The following is a 24,725-nucleotide window of genomic DNA, read 5'->3' as shown; positions in this document are numbered from 1 at the left end:
GCCTGCCTTGTGAGGTGTTTAAGATAATTATACACACAACTAAGCACACAACTAAGTGCCTAACACAGTGCATGGCACTTGTAGAAAACACTCAGTAAGCATGCACTACTATTGCTCTTCTTATGAACAGCACTGAACAGCAGTCTGTTGCAGTGGGGAATCTCTTGAAGGCCTATGGCCGCTTACTCTCACTCCTTATAGTGCTAATTCATTTATTTGTACATTCACCCATTCAACATGTATTTTCTGGGCATCTAGTATATGCCCATTACTGGTCTAGCTTCTAGTGGCAAGCAAAGCAAACAAAATTATCTGCCCTTGTAGAGCTTATATTCTGATGGGAAAAGTAGACAATAGGCCGGGCGCAGTGGCTCACGCCTGTAATCCTAGCACTCTGGGAGGCCGAGGCGGGTGGATCGCTCAAGATCAGGAGTTCGAGGCCAGCCTGAGCAAGAGTGAGACTCTGTCTCTACTAAAAATAGAAAGAAATTATCTGGCCAACTAAAATATATATAGAAAAAAATTAGCCGGGCATGATAGCGCATGCCTGTAGTCCCAGCTACTCGGGAGGTTGAGGCAGTAGGATTGCTTAAGCCCAGGAGTTTGAGGTTGCTGTGAGCTAGGCTGATGCCACGGCACTCACTCTAGCCAGGGCAACAAAGCGACACTCTGTCTCAAAAAAAAAAAAAAAAAAAAAGTAGACAATAAACAAATAAAAACAATATATAGATTTTCAGAAGATGGTAAGTGCTATGGATAAAAAAAATCAGAAAAGAGAGATAGGGAGGGCTGTGGGGGGCAGATACAAATGGAAATACAGTGGCAAGAAGGACCATTGAAAAGGTGATATTTGGGCAAAGATCTGAATGGAGTTGAGGGAGGAAGCCACTCTGGTACCTGCGGGATGAGGATTCCAGGTAGAGGGAAGGACGAGTTCAAAGGCTCTGAGACCAAAGCACACCTAGAGCATCTAAGAAGCAGCAAAGATGTGGCATGGTGGGAACTGAGTGTGGTGAGGTCAGAGCGGTAACAGGAAGGCCCTCATTCTGCATGATACAACAGCACATGCTGTAATGCCGGCCCTCCCACATTACACTGTTCTCCTGTCTGTAAAATGGGGATAAGAGTCCTAATTTTGTTTATCTCCTATGGTGATTGCAAGGGTCCAGTAAAAGATAGGTTATGATGTGCCTTTGAAGGTCATTAAGTATCGAGCGAGATAATGTTTGCATTGCTTGGTCATTTTGCCTTAGGCCATCTGCTGCTGAGTAGAAGAGCAGCCTGCGCCCTCATGAATGTGGCTGTGCTGGACCATTGCTTGCCAGCAGGTTGTCGTGGCTTTTACACAGAAACTCATCTTCTCGCTTTGCCTCTCCAATGCCAGGGCCTGGTTTTTAAAACAGCCGTTTCTCCCCACTGTGTTCCATGCCCCAAACCTCCTAAGTGGAATTGCAGACCAGTAATTCACAGTGGCCTGTTATTTATTCTATATGCAATAAAGACTTTCTGTAGGTTATAGGGCATAAATGTGCTTTTTACTGTCATCTGTAGTTCTTATTAAACTTATCCCCATGCTGGGGAAATGTCTTGGTGGGACCAAGCCGTTTTATGTCCAAACAGCCAATGAGTTGATAATGGGTTTTATGTCTGGCTGTAACCAGTGACATTACAGTCGGCCCTTCGTTCATTGCAGTTCATTGGAGTTGCTGGTTTCTCAACCCATAGCGTGTAAATACTCCTTGTTAATGCTGTGGTCCTTGGTTATGAATAGGGAATCTGGTGTCCCTGTGCATATCTCTTGGCAGAAACTTGAAATCCAAGAGGGCTATGTTGCTCAGGTAAGAAACCAGACCAAGAATAAATGGCATAAGATTATATGGAATAAAGATGGAGAAGCGGAAAGAACTGATGGAGTCTTTAAGCCACGAGTAATATTTTTTTCTTAATTGTAGATACAGGAGCTTCTCTGTTATCTGTCTTGACAGGGAAATGGAAGAAGAAAAGCAATTAAAATTGATTGCTAATTATTCTGTGCACCTTGCACTTTACATACACTATGTTTTTGATCTATAAAACAGACTAGTGAAATTGACATCTTGACCCCAACTTTATAAATGGTGTGAAAGTATATTCAGGATGAAGATACTGTTGATATATAACCAAGCCAGTCAAAACCATCTTCTCATCCCAGGAAACTCTGTAAGACTTGGTGTCTTTATTTGTGAGACAAGGATGATAATGCCGTACTCCTAGAATGTAAAGGGGCCAGCACAGCACTCTTGCCTAGTATGTGTTCAAGCCCTGAACTTCATATTTTAGCCTTACCATATTTCCAAGAGAATATATGTTCCATGAGGGCTGGAATTTTGGTCTGGTTTTGTTTTTACCATCTGCTCTGGTTTGGACATTTGTCACTTCTGAACCTCATGTTGAAATTTGATCCCCAGTGTCTGAGGTGGGGCCTATTAGGAGGTATTTGGGTCCTGGAGGTGGATCCCTCAGGGGTGAGTGAGTTCTCATTCTGTAGTTCCCTCAAGAGCAGGTTGTTAAAAAGAGCCTGGTACCTCCCCTGCCCCTCACTTCCTCTCCTGCCATGTGATCTCTGCACACGCCAGCACCTCTTCACCTTCTGCCAGGAGTAGAAGTGGCCTGAGGCTCTTACCAGATGCCCAATCTTGAACTTTTCCAGACATCAGAATTGTGAGCCAAATAATCATTTCTTCTTTATAAATTACCCAGCCTCAGGTATTCCTTTAAAGCAACGCAAAATGGAAAAAGACAGAAAATTGGTACTGAGAGTGGGGTGTTGCTATAAAAATCCCTGAAAATGTATAAGTGGTTTTGGAACTGTGCATGGGAGGTGTGTGGGTCATGGGGGTGGATCCTTCATGAATGGATCAATGACCTCCTTCAGGAGTAAGTTCTCATTCTCTTAGTTCCCATGACAGCTGGTTGTTAAAAAGAGTCTGGCACATCCTCCCTCTCCTGCTTCCTCTTTGACCATGTGATCTCTGTACACACTGGCTTCCCTTCACCTTCCACTGTGAGTGGAAGCAGCTTGAGACCCTCACCTGATGAAGCTGCTGGCACCATGCTTCTGGTACAGCCTGCAGGACTATGAGACAAATAAACATTTTTTTTATTAATTACCCAGCCTTAAGTATTTCTTTATAGAAATGGTTTAAGACACCATGGTATCTCCATACCTAGAACTACATGTAGCATGTAGTAGAGCATCAGTAAGTATTTGCTGAATGAATTGTGCTACTTAGGAACAGCACAGCACCCATCAAAACCTACCAGCCATGTGCCACTGAGCAATTCATGAAGAAAAAAGCAGTCTGGCTAATTCTCTTATTTCACCTAAATGTTGCTTAAATTAACTCCCTTCTGTCCATCACACCACCAAACCCCAGCATATTTCACCTATATTCATGCTGTAGCCTCCACTTTGTTGTTCTGATCATAACTGAATTTATGTCTTACTATGTAGCCAGAAAGATTAAAAAAAGAAATGCAATGATGTCACCCTCCTGTTTAATACCCACCAACACCTGTGTCCTCCAAATGTAGGACTAAACCCTCATAAGAACCTGCTGAATCTGATCCTGCTGGCCTCCAACTTCATTTCTGTCTTGTTGTTCTCATTGTTCTATACTGAACTGCTTTTAGATCCTCAAATAATTATGTTCTTTCTTAACTCAGGGCCTTTGCACATGCTGTTCTGTGTACTTAGAACACTGCTCTGTCTGTCCACACTTCCCCATACTTCAGGAGGCCCTGCCTGAGACTAATCCCATAAGGTTCCCAACTTCATGCTTCCATAGTGTTCTGCATCTTCCCTTTGCAAACATTAGTCATTTTTTGAAATATTTGTTTCTACCTCGGGCCAAAAGCCCCACAAAAGAAGAGGTGGATTCCATTTTTTTATGGCTGTGTATGTATGTATGTAGATACACACCTGCCATGCACAGTTTGGCATATAGTATGTGCCAAATATGTATTGAATAAATAACGATCATTTAATACTAAGAGTATCCTGCAAAATGAGTCATTATTCCCATTTTTCAGATAAGAAAACTGAAGTCTAAAGAGGTTAAATTTTAAACTCAAGATCATGTAGCAAATGACATATTTAAGAGTCAAATCCAAGTCTGACTCCAATATCTATGCTCTTTCTTCTGTCCTAAAATGAATTGTTCCAACAAATCAAATATTCTACTTACTAGCAGGTCACAACATATGTCATATACTTGGTACCAATTTACAAAGAGTCAGAACGCACCAGACACAATCAATTCTCTCCCTGACGATGCGGAAGGCCCTGTAGAGATTTCCAGTGTGCTTGCTGAATGACTCTGAGCATAATTATCATTATAAAGGAGTGTGAAAATAGTTCAGGTTATTTATGCTTCCTTTTTTCTCGATGCCAGATAAACATTTGTTGACTGGACTTTCAACTCAGACAGAGAGATGAGCTAAATTCCTGGCCTGAGCAAGTGTCGGCAGAAGAGCCCGTATTTCTCACACATACAGAACTGCACATGGTGTTTCATTCCTTCTACTGTGGCTGGATTCAATACGATCACCTTGACTAGTAAATCAAAGCTGGTTCTTTTACCATAAACAAGTGAATGGATTTTTGTTTTCCTTTTCAAAAAAAAAAAATCAAAATTGTTATCACTGTTTTAGGTACGGAGAGTGGAGTAAAGGGGATTATAATAACAGTTTGTAGGTCACCCAGACTGGTGGCTTCCTTGCACCCATCCCACCCGTTTTGTGAGATGCCACTCATTTGTACATCCACCAGAGGGCAGCAGCAGCAGCAGAGGCCAGCCTCCCCTATGCCCTGCCTCATACTAACCACTCTGACCACGCGTGGCTGTTGAGCACTTGAAATGGGGCTAATGCCGTATGTTGAAACAATAATATTTTGGATATATGGGGTTAAAGAAAATAAATTATTTAAATTAATTTCACCTTGTTTCTTTTTACTCAAATGTGGCTACTAGAAAATTTAAGATTCCATATATGACTTGTATTCATGGCCCATATTATATTTCTGTTGAACAGCCCTGCTTAATTCAATCCACAAAATAATAAAACAGTTTTAAAAATAACTAAAATTTATGAACATTGCACAAATATCATGTCATGATAAAAATTAGGAGGAATCTTGGAGCTTGCCTAAAATGTCCTTATTTTACAGCTAAAGAAACTGAGACCCAGAAAGATGAACCAACATTGCCCAACGTCCCATAGCCGGTGAGCAGCAGAGATGGGCTTTGAACCTCAGTCACCAAACCAAGTCAGTTCTGATTCAATGAGTGGGCCAGAGAATCCAGGCATCAAGGGGCTTAGAATGTACTTCTTGAGGTGCCCACCATTCCATCCCCTGCACCTGTGCCTGGCACGTGGCAGGAATGCTGTTACTCAATACACAGTTGGTCTAAGATGCCTTATGTACTATACTGCACAAATGATACAGAGACAAGTGATGCTTAGGGTCTGTTCTCTAGGAGGTCACAGTGTGGTGGAGAAGATATCGGATGGATAGTAACCAGTTAAAATGATTAAACAGAACCTTGAATGTTAATATGGAAATATGTTTAACCTCACTAGTAATTTTAAAAAGTGCAAATAAAAATACCGATGTGACATTGTACTTTATTCATATGCTTCCTAGTTTCAGAGGGTCATAAAGTAGTTCATAATACTACATTAGCAAATAAAAAAAATCTGTATAAAAAAAGAAGTTCTTTCTGCAGATATGTCCTGTGGGAAGGACAAGGTGTCAGCTTAAGTAAATGGTTTGGTTTAAGTGTGTTATCCACTGTGAGTAGATTTCTGTGAGAGGTGAAATGTGCAGATCCTATTTCAGTCTTCTACATGTGGCTATCCAGTTTTCCCAGCACCATTTATTGAATAAGGATTCTTTTCCCCAGTGTATGTTTTTGTCTGCTTTGTCAAAGATTAGATGGCTATATGAGGATGGTTTTCTATCTGGGTTCTCAGTTCTGTTCCATTGGTCTATGTCTCAGTTCTTGTGCCAGTACCATGCTGTTTTAGTTACTATAGCCTTGTGGTATAGCTTGAAGTCTGGTAAATTGATGCCTCCCAATTTGTTCTCTCTGTTTAACATTGCTTTTGCTATACGGGATCCTCTCTGGTTCCATACAAAGCGTAGAATTATTTTTTCTAGATCTGCAAAAATGATGTTGGTATTTTAATAGGGATTGCATTGAATCTGTAGATCACTTTGGGTAGTACAGACATTTTAACAATGTTGCTTTTGCCTATCCATGAGTATGGCATGGTTTTCCACCTGTTTATATCCTCTGCTATTTCCTTCCTCAGTGTTTCGTAGTACTCCATGTAGAGGTCTTTTACCTCCTTAGTTAAATATATTCCTAGTGATTTTATTTTCTTTGTTGCTATTGTGAAGTGTATTGAGTCTTTGATTTGGTTCTCAGTTTGACTGTTGTTGGCATATATGAATGCTACTGATTTCTGTACATTGATTTTGTAACCTGAGACTTTGCTGAATTTGTTTATCAATTCCAGTAGTCTCATGGCAGAATCTTTGAGGTTTTTAAGATATAAGATCCTATCATGAACAAAGAGCAATAGTTTGACACTTTCTGCTCCCATGTGGATGCCCTTGATTTCCTTCTCTTGTCTGATTGCTCTGACTAGGACTTCCAGCACTATGTTGAATGGAAGCGGTGATAGAGGGCAACATTGTCTGGTTCCAGTTCTAAGTGGGAATGCTTTCAATTTTTCCCCATTTGGTATGATGTTGGCTATGGGTTTGTCCTATATGGCTTGTATCATTTTTAGGTAAGTCCATCTATGCCTATTTTCTTTCTTTCTTTTTTTTTTTTTTGAGACAGAGTCTCGCTTTGTTGCCCAGGCTAGAGTGAGTGCCGTGGCGTCAGCCTAGCTCACAGCAACCTCAAACTCCTGGGCTTAAGCGATCCTACCGCCTTAGCCTCCCGAGTAGCTGGGACTACAGGCATGTGCCACCATGCCCGGCTAATTTTTTCTATACATATTTTAGTTGGCCAGATAATTTCTTTCTATTTTTAGTAGAGACGGGGTCTCGCTCTTGCTCAGGCTGGTCTCGAACTCCTGACCTTGAGCCATCCACCCGCCTCGGCCTCCCAGAGTGCTAGGATTACAGGCGTGAGCCACCGCGCCCGGCCCCTATTTTCTTTTCTTTTCTTTCTTTTTTTTTTTTTTTTAGTTTCAGCATATTACGGGGGTATAAATGTTTAGGTTACATTTATTGCCCTTGCCCCACCCAAGTCAGAGCTTCAAGCATGTCCATCTCCCAGACAGTGTACACTGCACCCATTAGGTGTGTATATACCCATCCCCTCCTCCCCCCCCCATCTGCCCAACACCCAATGAATGATACTACTATATGTGCACATAAGTGTTGATCAGTTAATATCAATTTGATGGTGAGTACATGTGGTGTGTTTTTTTCCATTCTTGGGATACTTCACTTAGTAGAATGGGCTCCAGCTCTATCTAGGATAATACAAGAGGTGCTATATCACCATTGTTTTTTGTGGCTGAGTAGTACTCCATGGTATACATATACCACATTTTATTAATCCACTCATGTATTGATGGACACTTGGGTTGTTTCCACATCTTTGCAACTGTGAATTGTGCTGCTATAAACATTCTAGTGCAGATATCTTTTTAATAGAATGTCTTTTGTTCTTTTGGGTAGATGCCCAGTAATGAGATTGCTGGCTCAAATGGTAGTTCTACTTGTAGCTTTTTGAGGTATCTCCATATTGCTTTCCACAGAGGTTGTACTAGTTTTCAGTCTCACCAGTAGTGTATGAGTGTTCCTATCTCTCTGCATCCACACCAACATTTGTTGTTTTGGGACTTTTTCTTAAAGGCCATTCTCACTGCAGTTAAATGATATCTCATTGTGGTTTTGATTTGCATTTCCCTAACGATTAGAGATGCTGTGCATCTTTTCGTATGTTTGTTGGCCATTAGTCTGTCCGGTGTCAGGCAGGTGGGAGGGGAGAGGTAGGGAGGGGTATATTCACACCTAAGGGGTGCTGTGCTTGAAGCTCTGACTTGATGGGGCAAAGGTAATATATGTATCCTAAATGTTTGTACTCCCATAATATGCTGAAATAAAAAAATTAAGAAAAAATTATTTTGGTTCTATGAACATTTTAGTTGCCATGATGTCCTTTGCCTCAGTTTGCTTGGCTTTAGAAATTTAAGAAAAGTTACATCCTATTGGATATTTGATATATAGTGGGCAAAGCATTTATCTTTATTTAGCTTAAGAAAATCCTAAGTTCTGTGGCTTTTCTTCAGTATCAAATGGTAAACTTCCTCGACAGATGAAAACGAGCCTTACTCGTCTCCTAGTGTCTACCGTAGAATTTCACACTTAACATAGACCCAACTGAATAAAGATTTTGGTGGACACAGGAACATGCCATGTACTTTATAAGCCTCTTTATATAAAAATTGTTTAACAATCTCAAAGTCCTGAGAATTTGAGTCTCTACTTGCAGATAAATAACAGAACCTCCAAAAGGATTGGGAAGCTTGCTCCAAATCCCTGGCTCCCAGGAAGCAGAGCTGAAATTTGGACCCATAACATATCTGGTTCCAAAGCTTGCATCACTATGTTGTGTGAAGGAACAGGATAATAGGCCGGGCGAGGTGGCTCACGCCTGTAATCCTAGCCCTCTGGGAGGTCGAGGCAGGTGGATTGCTCAAGGTCAGGAGTCTGAGACGAGCCTGAGCAAGAGCGAGACCCCGTCTCTACTAAAAATAGAAAGAAATTATCTGGCCAACTTAAAATATATAGAGAAAAAATTAGCCGGGCATGGTGGCTCATGCCTGTAGTCCCAGCTACTCGGGAGGCTGAGGAGGGAGGATTGCTTGAGCCCAGGAGTTTGAGGTTGCTGTGAGCTAGGCTGATGCCACAGCACTCACTCTAGCCTGGGCAACAGAGCGAGACTCTGTCTCAAAAAAAAACAAAAAACGAAAAAAAGGAACAGGATAATGAAGGGAAAAAAGAGAAAGAACAAAAAGGAAAAAAGAAAAGGGGAAAAGGAGGCAATGGAGGATGGAGAGAAAAAGATGGGAAGGAAGAGCTGAGTGAGGATGGAATTGTACGTCTTTCAGCACACTGTCGAAAGACAAAGGGAAGGGTCAGAGTTTCCCTGGAAAAAATTATTCCAGGCAATTTAGAGAGAAATGTTTTAAAACGGCAGGTTAGGAACTCATCTGCAGTTGAAGGCTTGGCTCTCAGAAGTTCCCCCAGGACGGTTTCTTCTCTTGCCACCTCATTATCGCCGGGAACAATCTGCATGGCCTGTAATGAGAGCATCTTAATGCAGGCAGTCTCAGGGGCGGGTAATGACCCTGCGCTTGGAGCTGAGGTCACAGGTTCAGGCCTGGATGCCGCAGGACAGCTGCGAGGAGCCGCAGGACAGCTGCGAGGAGCCGCAGACTGTCCCTCTGGCCCGACAGTCCATTAGCCCCTACCCCCTCAGCAGGGCAATAATGAGAGGGTGAGACCTGCTCTGCACCCCTGCCAGCAGGTCGTTGGAGTGGGGGTGCGGCCTCCCCTGTGGCCCTCACCAACTTCCTGTCCTTGAAGTCAGGGGGTCGGCCTGTGGGATAGGGTTTGTCAGATTCTGGGTCCTCCCAAACTCTGCTCCTAGCAAAAATTCAAATAATTAGGGTTTATATTCATAATATCCTTTATAGTTTCCAAGTGTACATTTCTATCTGTGAGCCCAACCTATGTAGTAGAAAGAGCAAAGATTTTGTAGTCAGAGTTCTAATCCCAGCATCTCCCTCTCTACTCTACTAGCTATGTGACCTTAGGCATATTACCTCACTTCCATGATCCGTGGGTTCCTCACATGTCATGAGGAATATTAATAATACCAGCCTTATAGGTTTGTTTAGATTATTATTATTTATTTGTTATTAATCACTGACACTGAGTACTCTGTGTTGGGCTCTGTGCTAAGAGCTTTATACATGTTATTTCTAATCCTCCCAACTCTACATGTAGATATTGCTCTTATCTATAATTGGCAGAAGTGGAAACTGAGAATGAGATTGTGCTGGACCTGCCAGAACGGGGATCTGAAGTCTGGTCTCTCTGAGAAAATTTGTTCCCGTAACCACTATGCTCAAATGAAATTATGAACTTAACACTCAGAGTAAGAGCCTGATACAGAGTTCATTGTCAATAATGTTAATTATTCTCTCCTCTCCTTTTCTCTTTGTCTAGTATATCAGTTAGGATCCAGTCAGAAAACAGATGTCTCTCTAGGTATTTCAAACACGGGGAATTTAATATGGGAGTTGGTTGCATGCATGATGGAGGAGGTAAGAAGCAAAAGAAGGATACTGAGGCAAGCTGGAGAGCAGCAGTGGGAGGCTACAGGAACAGAGGGAGAAGGTAGTGCCACGAAAACCCAGAGACCAGGGCCATATTCAAAAGCCAGGATCACAGAGGAGCCCTGGAGGAGATGTTACTGTTTCTGGAGATGCAATCCAAAACCAGGAGAATTGGAGGTAGAAATATGATGTCTTCTTCCCTCCTTCCAGCTTCCAATTTCCCATAATGCCTCAAATTGGTCATACATACTCAGAAACTTGACAGCAATGGAGCTTGAGAAATGTTTCCTGAAAACTTGTCAAAGAAGGACAGAGAAGGGATCTGAAATCAAACAGACAAGTAACTGACACCTCTAACACTCCTACGAAATAGGTAGGTGATGGATGTTCTGTCTGTGTGGCTCTGTCACGTATTCAGTCCCTGGCACAACAGTGATCCCATTTTATAGATGAGAAGAACAAAGGCCAGATAATAAGTGCCACTACCAAAGCTCCAAAAAGGGAACGATTAATCCTGTGGGATTCACAGAAAGCTTTAGAGTAGGAGTGACTTTGAGGACATCACAGGTCATGGAAGAAGAGGATTTCATCAGATGGCTCAGATCAGAAGGGCACCCAAATAGAAGAGGTAAAGGTGTCGATCCGTACGTTGAAGGGTTTGGGCCGTACAGTCTCGGAATTTCTTGCCAACTCTAACTTCTTTTTCTAGCCTTGAAATTCTGCTGGAGATTAAAGAGATATATAATCCAAGTTGTTTTCATAGTACCTTAAGGCATCCACTTTCTAATACTAAATCATATCACTGGGCCCCTCTTCACACTGGCTCCATGATATCCTCTTCATATTGATGGAGAAATTGATCCATAGATGGGAAAGTGTTGCCAAGAATATCTGCCTAAAAGGGACAGAGAATTTGGTGTCTTGTCTGTCTTCTTACCACTAACCTGTTAACAGTTGGGGAACAGCGACACATGGTTTTGGTGACTTACTCCTTCTAGGATATGTCGTTAGGACATTGGATCTGCATGTATTTCCATTATACACTCCTTTGTACTGTATTTGATGAGTAAACTTTGCTGCTGATGTTACATACCATATTTCAGCTGTTAGCATGCAATACCTTCACTCTTAGAATCTCTGCCTCTAGTTTCTCCTGGCTCCAATCCATCACCCCACACTGTGGTAGATGGAGTGCTCATTTAGAAATGCAAAACTGATGATGATAGTGCCTTCCTCCTCCTCACTTAAAATAGGTCATGCTGCCCTTTGCCTTCAAGAGCAATCTAAGCCCCTTAGAATATCTTGGCTCCCTCCCAGTATCTCTCTCCTTGAACTCTGAGTTTCAAGTATACTGAACTACTGACCATGCTATTTTATGCTTCCATGCAAATAGTCTTTGCACATCCTGTTCCCCCTGAAATATCCTTTCCCAACTTCTATCCCTGGCAATGTCTATTTCCTCCTAAGGAGATTTCACCCTGGTCCTGCCTCCCTCCTTTTTGTGTGTGTTTTCCGTGCGCCATACACATGTCTCCAGTACAGAACTATCACTCAGTGGTTGCAGTTTTGGGTGCATATGACCTCCCTGAAGGGCTGACATGCAGTAGAAGACTAATAAATGGTAGCTGTGGGGGTTTACTGCTGTTACTTTTTATTAATTTCTATGTTCCTAATGCCTAACAGTGTCTGATACACAGTAAGTATCAAATAGATGTTGAATATCATAAGAGTTGGAGATTCAAAAGGAGAAGTAAAACTGAACAATTTTAAAGCCTCTGTTTATTAAATATGTTTCCATTAAAAGACTGTCCTTAAGTCAGAGCTGCTTCACAAGGTCGAGGGAGGAACTTGCTTCCAAAGATCAGAAGTCCAATCGTGTTTTTGTCAGAAGTGCATTAAATGAGCGAGGTTCTCTTTATGCACGGCCCTGTACTTCTATTGCTTCCCTTGCTCTTCAACCCAACAGCCACCTGTGAGAGGGGCCCCAGTTTGACAAGCAGATCTAATCCCAGGATGGAGCTGATTTGGCCCGTGACGTACAGTGAGGAAGAGCCTTGGCAGATGAGGATGAATGTTTGTAGCCTCTACTATTAATCAATCATACAAAGTCCAAACCATGCAGGGATTTAAATTGCCTCTTCTGGGAGGTTGGTGCCGGGGACAAGCCCTTCCTTAGCAGATTTGTGTGGCCAATCGCCCAGCGGTTAGAGATCGGTGCCATTTTGTGGCTCTGTCTCTGTCTCTGTCTCTGACAGTGGCTAATTTTTCAGAGCATTTTTTTTTTCTGCCAGCCCTGATGCAACCTCCTAATCCTCTACAATCTAGAGCATGCAGTAAGCCAGTGCCACTTTTTAGCATGCTAGAGGACTGTGAGCTGCCAATCCTGGGACACTGTCAAGGGCCCTTCTTTGAGGGCAGTGCAGAGTAACGTTTAAGTACCTACCTTCTGTGGCCAGTCCTTCTGGCCTGAAATCTGCCCTCTGTGCTCTCCCACTTGTTAGCTGTGTGAGCTTGGGAAGGTTACTCCCCACCAAAACCTCTAGGTTCTGCGACCATAACACAGGGATCATGACAACAGTAGATTGGGTGTTGGAGGTTTCTAAATGAGAGTGTATAGACATCAGTGCTCACAGTTGTGCCCGGTATATAATAAATGTTTTATAAGTCTGGCTTTTACTAGTTATCCCACAAACATATGCTGAGAGCTGGCTATGTATTCCAAGTGTTTTCCTAGATGCTGTGTACAGGAACAGAGATAGAAAGATGTAGCTCCAGCCTAAAAGATGAGAGACAAGTAAGTCAAACATTGTAATCTAGTGTAGGGATTTGAAAAGTGTTAATATGCAGGCTTGAGTAAAATTGCAGTTGAGCACAGAGGGTCTGGCGTCCTTGGGTCTGCCCAGGATCATCATGGATGGCATCAGAGGCTTCACAGAGGAGGAGACACTGGAGCCAACTTTTAAAGGAGTGGTAGTTTGGCAGAAGGATTAGTAGGGGAGAATTTTCTAGATCGGCAGTAATGCACTTGCAGAGATGCAGAACTGGGGACCAGCGTGGCTACTTGAGTAGTTGTAATGTGTCTGGGGTGATGAAGCAGGAACAGGTGAAGTCAGGGAATCAGACCAAGGCCAGTCTCTGGGTCCAAGATGCAACCTTTAGGAGCTCAGACACAATTCTGTGGATAATGAGAAACTCCCCACCTCCGAGACGGGTGAGATCTAGGGAAAGAAGAGAGAATTGAGGTGGATGCTTTCTGTTTCACTTTGAGGTGTTATGTTTATTTTTTTAAGAGGAAAAAAATAAATAAATCAGAAACCACACTTTCATGAGATTGTCATTAGACCTGAGTTTCAATGCATTCAAATAGAATATTGGTTTATGAGCTAATTCTATTTGGATATGTGGTATATTTTTAACTCTGTGATTCCTTTGACCAGGTTCTCAATCCAAAGGAAACTCATTTAGCCTGAAGGTTCTGAACCAATTACATAGTTTCATAAGGTCAAAATAAAAGTTGGGAGTCATTTTATCTTCATCTGTACTGGTGGAAATTACAGACTCAAGCTGCTTTAATGAGAAAAAGCACCAGGATGGGAAAAGTGAAAATAGAAGTGTCAGCACCATCAGAGATTTCCACTGCATCCCGGATGCCGGCAGATGAGACCAGGGGTTGGGCTGTGAAGTCCTTTGACAACGCGGTCTGTATCCCTGAACAAGTTGCCAGGGCTTCAAGAGGGATAGACATGAAACACAACATCCTTCCACCCTTATTAAGATTTAATCATGCTTTCAACAGGATTGCAATGTTATTAAATTAGATTTTTTTTTCTGCCTTAAAAAGGGATTTAACTTTTGCTTTCCTGACATCATAATCAACACGGAACAGATGCAAAGGGGAAATTGGGTGACCATCGGTAATATGGACCTATACTTAACATGTAGCATGTGAAGTTATTAAAATGGAAATTAATTCTCTTTATTACTATCGTACCCTATCAATTAATTTGGTTGGAGGTGCTTATGAATATGCAATCATTCCTCCCCGCTGCCCACCCCTTATTCTATGCGTGCGAAAGCACTGGCTAAGCAGTAGGTAACATTTTAGAGTCTTTTGCTAGTTTTGCAAGCACTTTGCTCCCTAATAATAATTGATAATGGTGATAACTAACAGTTATTGAATTCCTTCTAAGTGCCAGACACTGTCGTAAGCACTTTACAGTCATTGTCTCATTTCAGTCCTCACAATAAATTCTTAAGATGGGTACTTTTATTATCTCTGTATGAAAAAGAGGAAAATGAGGCAGAGAGAGCTGAAGGAATCTTTCCCAGGTCGCCCAGGTATTTTCACCCTCAAGTCCCTACCTTCGCTGCTGTGCTATATTCCCTTGTACTGGCTCCAGAGGAGACTGGGGAGGGGGTGAGTCTCAGATGCCAAACTCCTGTAGGCTAAAAAAAAAGGATGTAGGGGACCTGGGATCGGACAAATGGCTCTGGGTGAAGGGAGCAAGTATTTTAAAATGTAGGTTTTATTTTAGGCATGGCAAGGCCAATGGATCAGGAGACACCTTTGAAAAGACAGCTAGTTATACTAACAGATCTGAAGAGGAGGGGCTGTGAGATGGGGGGGACCACACAGGAAGCACCAGGGTTAGTCCGGGAGGTAGAGGGAAGAGGGAACCATGGGCAAGAGATGGTTTTTATGGAAATGAACGGAAGCAAGGTAAGCAGGTTTAGGATTGGCCGGTTTGAGTAATTTATCAGGCACTGGGGCATAGGCTGCCCCAGGTTGTCTGGTACCTGGCCCTGGGGTCATTAGGGCAGCTGGATAATGGCCTGGAGAGTAAGAGCCTGTAAGGGAGGAGGCTGGGCAAGTGGGTTCAGGATTGGTTGGTTTGCATATGAAAGGGGAGCTCCTGGGAGAGTTGTTTACTCTCTCCAAGAATTAGCTAACCCTGGGAGCTCAGCTGCAGTCCCTGCAGCATCAGCAGGGCCCCAGGAGTTAAAGCATCAGAAATATAGAAAGTAAAAAGATATGCTTAATAGAGCCAGGGCTCAGTGGGGGGTGGGGTAGGGGTGTGAGCCTGGCAGGCTCCCAAGGGAAGGCAAAGGGGGGTGGCCAGTAAGAAAGGAAAACCTGAATATATATATGGTGGTCTGCATGGGGGACAGGGAATTGGAGGCACTGAAATGAAGCTTTCAGGTAAGTATCTTTTGGTCTTTTGGTATTATTCATAACAAATATTTAGCTTTATATGCATATTAAACTTTTAGGGGGGCATGTTATGGCTCATGATCTCAGCAAGACATTCTCTTTGGGAGCAGGGACCTTGTGTTGACCAACCTTGCTCACCCCCACAGATTCTGACATAAGACTCGCTCTCCCAGAATGGCAGGGCCCTGCTTCATGGCAGGTTTGTAAATGCTGGTTTCCCCAATAGCATTTCATTTGCAAACTGTGGTTTCAGTAAGAGGGAGCCTGCTAAACCCAGGTGAGAGGGCATGGCCAGGGCTGAGTGCTCGCTGAGTGACCGCTGTTTCACAATTTTTTTTTTTTTTTTTTTGTCTTTACTTTGAAAAAGGCAAGAGAAATTATGTAAGATGAGCTGAGATAACACTACAGGTTAGCTTTATAATCAAGTACTTAGATAACTGAGTGATGTGTACATTGTGTGTAGGCTGTTTAATCACCAATCCAGAGCCAAGGAGTCATCCCAGCTTCCTTCCCACTCCTCCATCCCCATATCTAATCCATTAGCAAGTTCCCTCCTCTCTACCCAGTGTGTCCTGGAATGCCCATGTCAACTGCCTCCACCTAAATCTGAGAAGCCACAATCGATGGTCTTCTCTACTTTTACAAGAGTCTTTTCATGGTATCCTTGTTTTGGCCCTTGCACCCCTCTAATCCATTTTCCATGTGAAGGCCATGTGTTCTTTCTAAAATATAAAAGATATTGAGTCACCTTTCTGCTTACTGCTTTTTTATAGTATGTTAGTTAGGGTAGGCTAAATGCCATAGCAAAGGGATCCAAAAATTCATAACTCGTGCACACTAGTTATGGCCTGAATTAGTGAACAGCTCAACAGGGCTACCCCTCTCTGAGGAATTAATCAGGGCCCTTAATACCTGGTTTGAAAGCCATCCCAGATCTATTTCCTGGAAGCAGACACTGAGACCAAGATTTATAGGAAAGTGATCCGTTAGGAAAAACTGATGTAGAAGTAGGCAGTGGGACCAGCAAGGAAGCTAAGCAAGGGTGTAGTATCAAGTCAAGCCCCAGAGAGGTAACTTTAGTCTAATCCCAGAAGGAGAGATCCGGAGACAACATAGACCCCACCTCAGAGCTGTCCTTATCAGGAAAAGGGAGCTGTAGTATTCAAGCCTGTGCCTCCTGTGCGTTGGTGAAGGTCTGCGTACAGGTAGACATATCTTCCCAGGTACTTCTAGCAATCTGTGTGTGCAGGCAAGAGGAGTTCTGACACCCCGAGGGCAGTCCACCCCTGAGGAGGTGCAAGTGCCAGGATTTGGGGGAGAGAGAACCTGTGTGCCGGAAAATGATAAAGAGGTCTAGGGGAAGATGGGTGAGACACTGACAGAATCAGCTACGCAAAAGCGCCCTAGGCTTCTTATTCCTATGGGAAGGAGCAAGCAAAGGAATTTTAACTGGGCCCTGCTCCAAAGTATATTCCATTGGCTAGAAGTCAACTAGTGGTTGAGCCCCTAACCAGTGCAAGGCAGGCTCATGGCTGTGTGCAACTGCAAGGGAGGCTGGGAAATGTAGTCCACCTGTGCACCCGGGAAGAAGAGAACCTAGGCTTCCTGACACTAATAGCCTCTTTTAATACTTGAGTAAAAATTGAACCTCCCTACCCAGGCCTATACGTCCCTGCAGGTCTAGTCTCTACCTCTCCGGTCCTACCACCTGCTTGCTGTTCCCTCTGCACCTCCATCTCCACTCTTGCCACATTTTAGCTGTACCTGGGTACTGTTTTATCAGATACTGGGCTTTATTACCACACAGACGGTTGAAAAAATTAGTAGAAGCCCGTAGGCCTGGAATTGCAATACTATTGTTATGATGGTAAAAGGGTTAGTTTGACTTTTGAATAGGGTGTTTGGTGGATTGTGATAAAGTAGATGTTGAAACAACTGGTCACATTTAATGGAGACTATAGGAACCAGATGTAGCCTCAAATAAGCTCACAGAAAGGGGGGAGCTGTACCTCCCTGGGGGCAGCCGAAGCAGCAGGGCGCAGGTGGCTAGCAGTGTCGTTGCTGCTGTATGTGTAGAACCCGCTGACCGTGGCCTGACTCCGCCCTTATTACCAACTACCAGCATGACCTTGGGCAAGTTAGTTAACCTAGATGTGCCTCAGTTGCCTCGTCTGTAAAGTAGGACTGATAATTGTTCCTAATTCATGGGGTCAGGATGAAGATAAATGAGTTAATACAAGGGAAAGGGCTCAGAACAGTGCCTGGCACAGGCTAAGCACTTTAACAACTCAATTATTATTATTAGTGGACCTGCAGGCTACATAGACAATCTCCTACTCCAGTTTCCTGGCCACTACTTACCAGGGATGAGCATGTGAAGCATGCTTTCCTGGTATCAACCACTTTTCTCCTGTTTCCTATAGCCCCACCCCAGGCCAAGGGGTGTTGAGGCAACCAATTAAAGCAAGCTTCTGTTTTACATGAAGCATGTATTGTGTGCATCTTCCCTGTCACTCGGCACACCTTAAAGTGGAAGAACCTGAGGTCTATCTGTGAGCAGCCCTGTAACCTGAGATGATGCCCTGCGTCTTTTCCCAAAGCTGCCATTTTCCTTTGGTTACTGATTCCTAGAGAATAGAGCTCACATCCCCCATAGACCAGGAGCTGTTCACAGCTTGCTTTGCCTTTATCCCCCACCCCTGGGCCTGGTGCTGCCTTTGCTTGTGCATCTCACAACTCCAGGGGGGTGCCATTCTCGTAGATGACAGTCTCCCATCTTGGCTGTGAACCGTGTGCTATCTTGCCATCTCAGTGTTTAATGTGAAGTACACATGTTTTAGATTCGTAATGATTTGGATGTGAATTTTGACCCATTTGCTGTTTGTGTGACCTTGTATAAATCACCCAGCCTCTCTGGGCTTCAGTTTCCTCACCTGCAACCAGAAGGCAGTACCCATCCCACAGGCTTGGTGAAAGCCTAGCTGAGCACCTGACGACACCTGAGTTCATTACAGCTTGGGTTGTCCATTGCTGTGTAACAGATCACCCCAGCACTTAGTGGCTTAGCATAGCAATGGCTGTTTATCTGCCTGTGGTTCTGTCATTAAGGCAGGGCCCACTGGGAACAGCTTGTGTTGCTCCCTGTGGTGTTGGCTGGGGCAACTCACCTGGGGCTGTAAGATCTGAGATAGCTTCTTTCACATGGGTGGCACTGCAGCTAGAGTGGCTGGGGACTGGCTGGCCACCGTGCTTGCTCTCTGTCATTCTGTCTGTTTCTTTCTCTCTGCCTCTCTGTCCCTCACAGTAGTCGCTCACCTTCTGCAGCCCCTTTCTCTCCACATGGCCTCCCTCTCTAGCAGGGTCATCAGATTTCTTAACTTGGGTGTTTGAGGACTTCCAAAAATGCAAAAATAACTTCCGCCAAGGTCTTTTTTTTTTTTTTTTTTTTTTTTTTTTGAGACAGAGTCTTGCTCTGTTGCCCGGGCTAGAGTGAGTGCCGTGGCATCAGCCTAGCTCACAGCAACCTCAAACTCCTGGGCTTAAGCGATCCTACTGCCTCAGCCTCCTGAGTAGCTGGGACTACAGGCATGTGCCACCATGCCCGGCTAATTTTTTTTTTTCTACATATACTTTTAGCTGTCCAAATCATTTCTTTCTATTTTTAGTAGAGATGGGGGGTCTCGCTCTTGTTCAGGCTGGTCTTGAACTCCTGACCTCGAGCAATCCTCCCGCCTCGGCCTCCCAGAGTGCTAGGATTACAGGCGTGAGCCACCGCACCGGGCCCACCAAGGTCTTAAGACCTAGTCCTGGCCCTCACTCAAGTTGCTAACTTTTGCTACATTCTATTGGTTAACACCATTCACAAGGTTCAAGGGGAGAACTAGACTCTCTCTTGACAGGAGAAGCAAGATGCATATATGTGGATGGAAGGAATCTTTGTTGGCCTTTTTGCTGACAATGCACCATACTCAGTAAGTGACAGCTTTGGTTTTCATTGTTTTGGATTCCTATGGGGAGGAAAAACCAAATTGCCTTTTAGATAAAAAGCCCTAAGAACTAGGAAGACTCAGATCAGCTAGATAGAGTGATGCCTGTTGAATTTCTTCTTGGGGATGAAAAGAAATAATTTCTGGGGCTACTGGAAGTGTAAGCTAGAAATATTTGATCCTTTTCTCTGTTCATTTCCCTTCTGATTTTTCCATTCGAACTCACCTGCAAGATCTAGCAGATTAGAATCAGAACTAGGTCACTGATATTTAAGTTGGAGAAACTTCTCTGTTGGTTATATGTTATTGCATAGCAAATTACCCTAAAACTTTGTGACTTAATGGCTTAAAGCAAAAACATTTAATACCTCACAGTTTCTGCAGGTCAGGAATCTGAGGTCAGTTCACATGGATCCTCTGGCTGAAGCTGCAGTATTAGTTGGGGCTGCAGTCGTTGTAAGGTTTGATTGGGGCGGGATCCCCTTTCCAGCTCACTCAGTTGTTATTGGGAGAATTCAATTCCTGGCAGACAATTGGGCTGAGGCTCAGTTCCTCTGGCTGTTGGCTAGAGGTTGCCCTCTGTTCCTTGGCACACAGGCCTCTCTGTAGGACAGCTCACAGCTATGGTAGCTAGCTTCATCAGCAAGCAAGCCAGAGCGCCAGAGACAGTGAGTGACTGCCAGCAACACAGAAGTCACACACGCTTTTATAACTGAACAAAAGAATAATTGCCGAAGCAACATCCCATCGTCTTTGCTATGTTCTGTTTGTTAGAAGCAAGTCCCTGGGTCCAGACTCTACTCAAGGGCAGGAGGATTACATTAGGATGTGAATACCAGGAGGCAGGATCATCGGTGGCCATCCTAGAATTCCATCTCCCACCACTCCTTCCAGCAGTGTTAGAGTCTTCAGATTTCACTCCATCCCTGGATATTGTAATGCCATGCATGGGTTATAATTACAGTGCCTTTGTGTCCCAGTTTGACTGGAACAGGACTAGTTCCTATTTTTTTTTTTAATGTCACTCTAAGTGTAAAAGAACAGTGCCTTGCATATAAAAATATCAGCAGAAATTTTCTTCGTTTTAATAAGATAGAAATGGTTTGCTTAAGATAATTTGACTTTGTCACTTTTAATTAATTTAATCAACAAATATTTATACAGCACTTTCTAGATGCTGGAGCTACAAAGTAGGGTAAAAATAGTATCCCTGCCCTTGAAGAAGTCAAATGAGAACGTGAGCACTAGTAGTAACATGTAAGAAATATCATGAGAGAGGGAAGCCTGAGGTGTCATGGAATCTGAGATGGTGACCCTTGAGCTCGGTTTTGAAGCATGCACAGGAATTCTCTGGATGAAGACTAGTTCAGTCAGGTTCCTAACAGGACACAGGGTATATGCAAAATGGGATGATTGACAGAGAAATTATTTCCAAAGGTGAAAGTATAAGGAAAGCATAAGCAACAGTGAAGTTGTGTAGTGTTTAGCGAGTGGGTACCACGCCAGGCCCCATGGGGTGAGAGGAGGCTGCGGTTACCAGGATTTGGACAGAGAGAGTCCTGGAGGGATGGTCTCTTGAGGAAGAAGAACCTTCTGTAGAGGAATGCAGCCAGCTTGTATCAACTTTGTAGGAAGGAGCTGATGGAATGAATACTCTGACTTCACTCCTGGCTTTCCCTTTGATCCCTCCCAAGCATAGCTGGAAAGCAGAGGCGCTGGGAACCTCCACTGTAGCCCATACAGATCAGCCTCCAGGGGCACAGGACAGAGTGGAGAAGTTGAAGGCAGGTCTGGAGGGGCAGATAGAAGCTATGTGACATGAAGACACTAGCCAAGCCTATTCCAGAGAAAGGGACTAGAGTGAGCTGAGGGAGAGGTGAAATGTCCTGATGGCTCTGAACTGACAAATGTGACCTGAAACGGGGAAAGATCAGATCGGAAAGAAGGAGCTGAGGGCAGAGAAGTGGACAGGGGCCAGAGATGAGAGTCTCCCTGGGTCTTTGGCAAAGTTGTTCTGCCCACCTGGCCAGTCTATGCCTCCTGGGCCGAGTTGTACTAAAGAGCTTGGATTCTGACCTGTAGGTGGTATGGACACAAGGAAGAATTTTCAGCAGGGCATTTTGGGGATCTGTTCTGCATGTGTACCAGGTGGCTGCAGTGTGAAGGATGGATCAAAAGGGTCCCAAATTCCAGCTCTGTCACTACTGCCTTACAACTTTGCACAAGTCCTTTAACCTCGCTGGATTCTAGTTTCCTGTTTGGTGAAATACGGCTGGGAGCTCCTTCTGCTGGTTGACACAGGGACTAGATGAGGTAGTTATTTATGAAATACAAAATGCTCACCATACGTATGGGGTTATTTGTACCTAGTTCCACAATTGCTTTTGACAAGGAACGAGAGTGAGAAAGGAATTCAAGAAATTTGGGCACTTCCACCCATGTGCCAGGTATTGTGCTTGAACATTTTACATTTGATATTCCGTTTACTCCACGCAACAGCTCCTGAGATAGCTACTATCTCATTTTACAGGACAGGAAACAGAGACCTATTGATTACCTACTATGTGCCATGCATTGTGCCTGTGGAATATAAAAGTGAGTAAAAATTGGCCCTGGCTGTTAGGAGATCATAATTATGGATGCTGAGGTCACTTAGATCAGTGTTCCTCAAATTATAATGTGCATATGTATCACCTACCTGGCTTCTTGTTAAAATGCAGATTCTGATTCACTGGTGCTAAGTTCTGGCAGGAGGTTCAGCATTCCTAACACCCTCCTGGGTAATGCTGATGCTGCCGGTCTATATACCACATTTTGAGAAGCTGAGTTTAGAGGATCAGATTAAACACACACACACAGAAACTCTCTCTCTCTCACTCTCACACACACACACATTTTTATCAGTACTTGCAGCCATGATAAATGGGAACAGGCAAAGATCTTTTACAGCAATCCCAGCTTTAGGAAATGGGGAAGTAAAAGGAGAACACCAAGCACCCTAATATTCGATTGAATAGCTGTTACTAAGGCAGGGCTTTCTGCTCCAGAATCTAACCCTTCCCTTGTTTGGGCTGAGCAGGATATTGTTTTTCTGCCCCTTGGATATATCCAGTGATGAGCTTTGATCAAAGCAAACCTTTCCCTTTGAGGCTTAGGGCACATGTTAATGGTTTTGTTATTCGCATGTATCTGCATACATTTGCAAAGCAAGTCAGCCACTTCTGAGAGGGAGGAGGGATATAGGAACTGGTGGCCTGACCAGGGATTAAGCATCTTTCTAGTGGTTGGTCCTTAGCATCTCAATTTCAAGGAAATCCAGCAGCTGAAAGTTGAAGCAGTCCTGGTGGTTGAAGGAACTAAGAACTGAGTTTCGGGATGCTTCTCTGGTTCAGTATTTGTGTCCGTTCACTACAGATTCTTGCCATGTCAGGTCCTGCCTCTCTTTTTTTCCCCATCCATTTTACCCATTGCTGCCCAAGCATCTTCTTAAGGATTTCTTTGAACAGGCCCCTCTCCTACTCAAAGCCCTTCCACAGTTCCCCTTGATCAACTGGGAAAAACAAATCTTAACGTAACTCTCAAAACTCTCCCCGTGTAACCAGGTCCCAGTGCATTGTTTCAGCCTCAACTCTATGGCTCTGTAGTCCCTTGGGCCTCCATGCTGTAGCCAAATCGAAGCATCTCTTGTTCTCTAAGCCTTATAAATTCCCATCTTTAGGACTTAGCTCATGTCATTACTTCAATCTGAGAGGCCCTATCTCCACTTTCCTTACTCATGCCAAAATTCTGTCCACTTTCAAGACCTATCTTATATCCCACTTCCTCCAGGAAGCCTTCTCTGAACTTCCTGTCATGGTACTGTCCATGGCTGGACTTTGAAGTGCTGCCCCAGTTCTTGGCCTCCTGGCTTGGAGAAATCACAAGCCTTGGCCCCCTCAAAGGAGAGAGATGACAGACAGCAAGTATGCGTGAAGAATTTATTATAAGGAAAGTTTAAGGGTGAAAGTACATTTCCTAAGGGGAAATGGGTCTGTCTCCATGATCCAAAAGACACCATCTTCTTCTGTGTTTCTCCTTTTATATTCTAGTAGTATATGTCGATGTAAAGGTCAGTTATAATTACTTATGACTGTATGTCATGGGTTTGAGGGTCTGGATTTTTCCAGGTATGGACATAACTTAAAGGTTATGTTCCAGGCTTTCTTTTCTCCTTTATGTGTGATGGGGAAAGTCACCCTTTATGGTGTTTTTCTACTGATTGGTGGTCCTTGTTCCATGGTCTAATTACCCCTTTCTTTAAGACCAAAATAACTGTTTTCCCTGGTTGTTTTTCTGCAACTATTTCCTTCTTGCTATTTTTCTTTCTTTTTTTTTTTTTATTGGCACCAGAGTCACCAGAGTATCAGGACAGAAAGAATTGTCTGCATAGCGCCTATTTGACATGGACATACTCTCCTTCAATACAAGCCTAGGTAGCAAAGTAGTACTAATAATTATGTTTAATACTTTTTTTTTTATTATTTCATCTTATTGTTATGGGGGATACAGAATTGCAGGTTACATACGTTGCCCATGTACCACCTTTCTCCCCAAGTCAGAGCTCCAGGCGTGTCTGATCCCCAGATAGTGCGCATTGCACCCATCATGTAGGTATATCCCTCCCTTCCCCACCCCCCCCTTCCCGAGTCAGCACCTTCAAGCGTTACCATTCCCCAAACGGTGCGCAATGCACTCATTGTGTAGGCATACACCCATTCTTGTTCTGCTCCTATCACTCCCTAACATTCTGTCCCTAACATTCCTACCTGGAGAAATTCTTCCTGCTTCTGAATTCCCTTAGCATTTTGTCCACAACTTTCTTGTTGCACGAAGTCCTTTATTGGTTTCTATATTAGGACCACCACTGGCCATTGCAAGTCTTGAAGGCTGTCCATGCCTAGTCATGTATGCATATATAGTAAGTGGTTAATTTTTGAATGATTGTATGTATGAATGAAGGGTAACACCAGTGCCTGCTAAACTGTGATTGAATGTGATTGAACGGCAGCTTATTTTTCTATGTATCATTCTCTCAAGACCTAGTCATTGAGCTCTGTTGCAGGCACAGGGTTCTG

Source organism: Eulemur rufifrons, chromosome 8 (assembly GCF_041146395.1).
Source record: "Eulemur rufifrons isolate Redbay chromosome 8, OSU_ERuf_1, whole genome shotgun sequence".
Classification (NCBI taxonomy): domain Eukaryota; kingdom Metazoa; phylum Chordata; class Mammalia; order Primates; family Lemuridae; genus Eulemur; species Eulemur rufifrons.
This window is presented reverse-complemented; position numbering follows the sequence as displayed.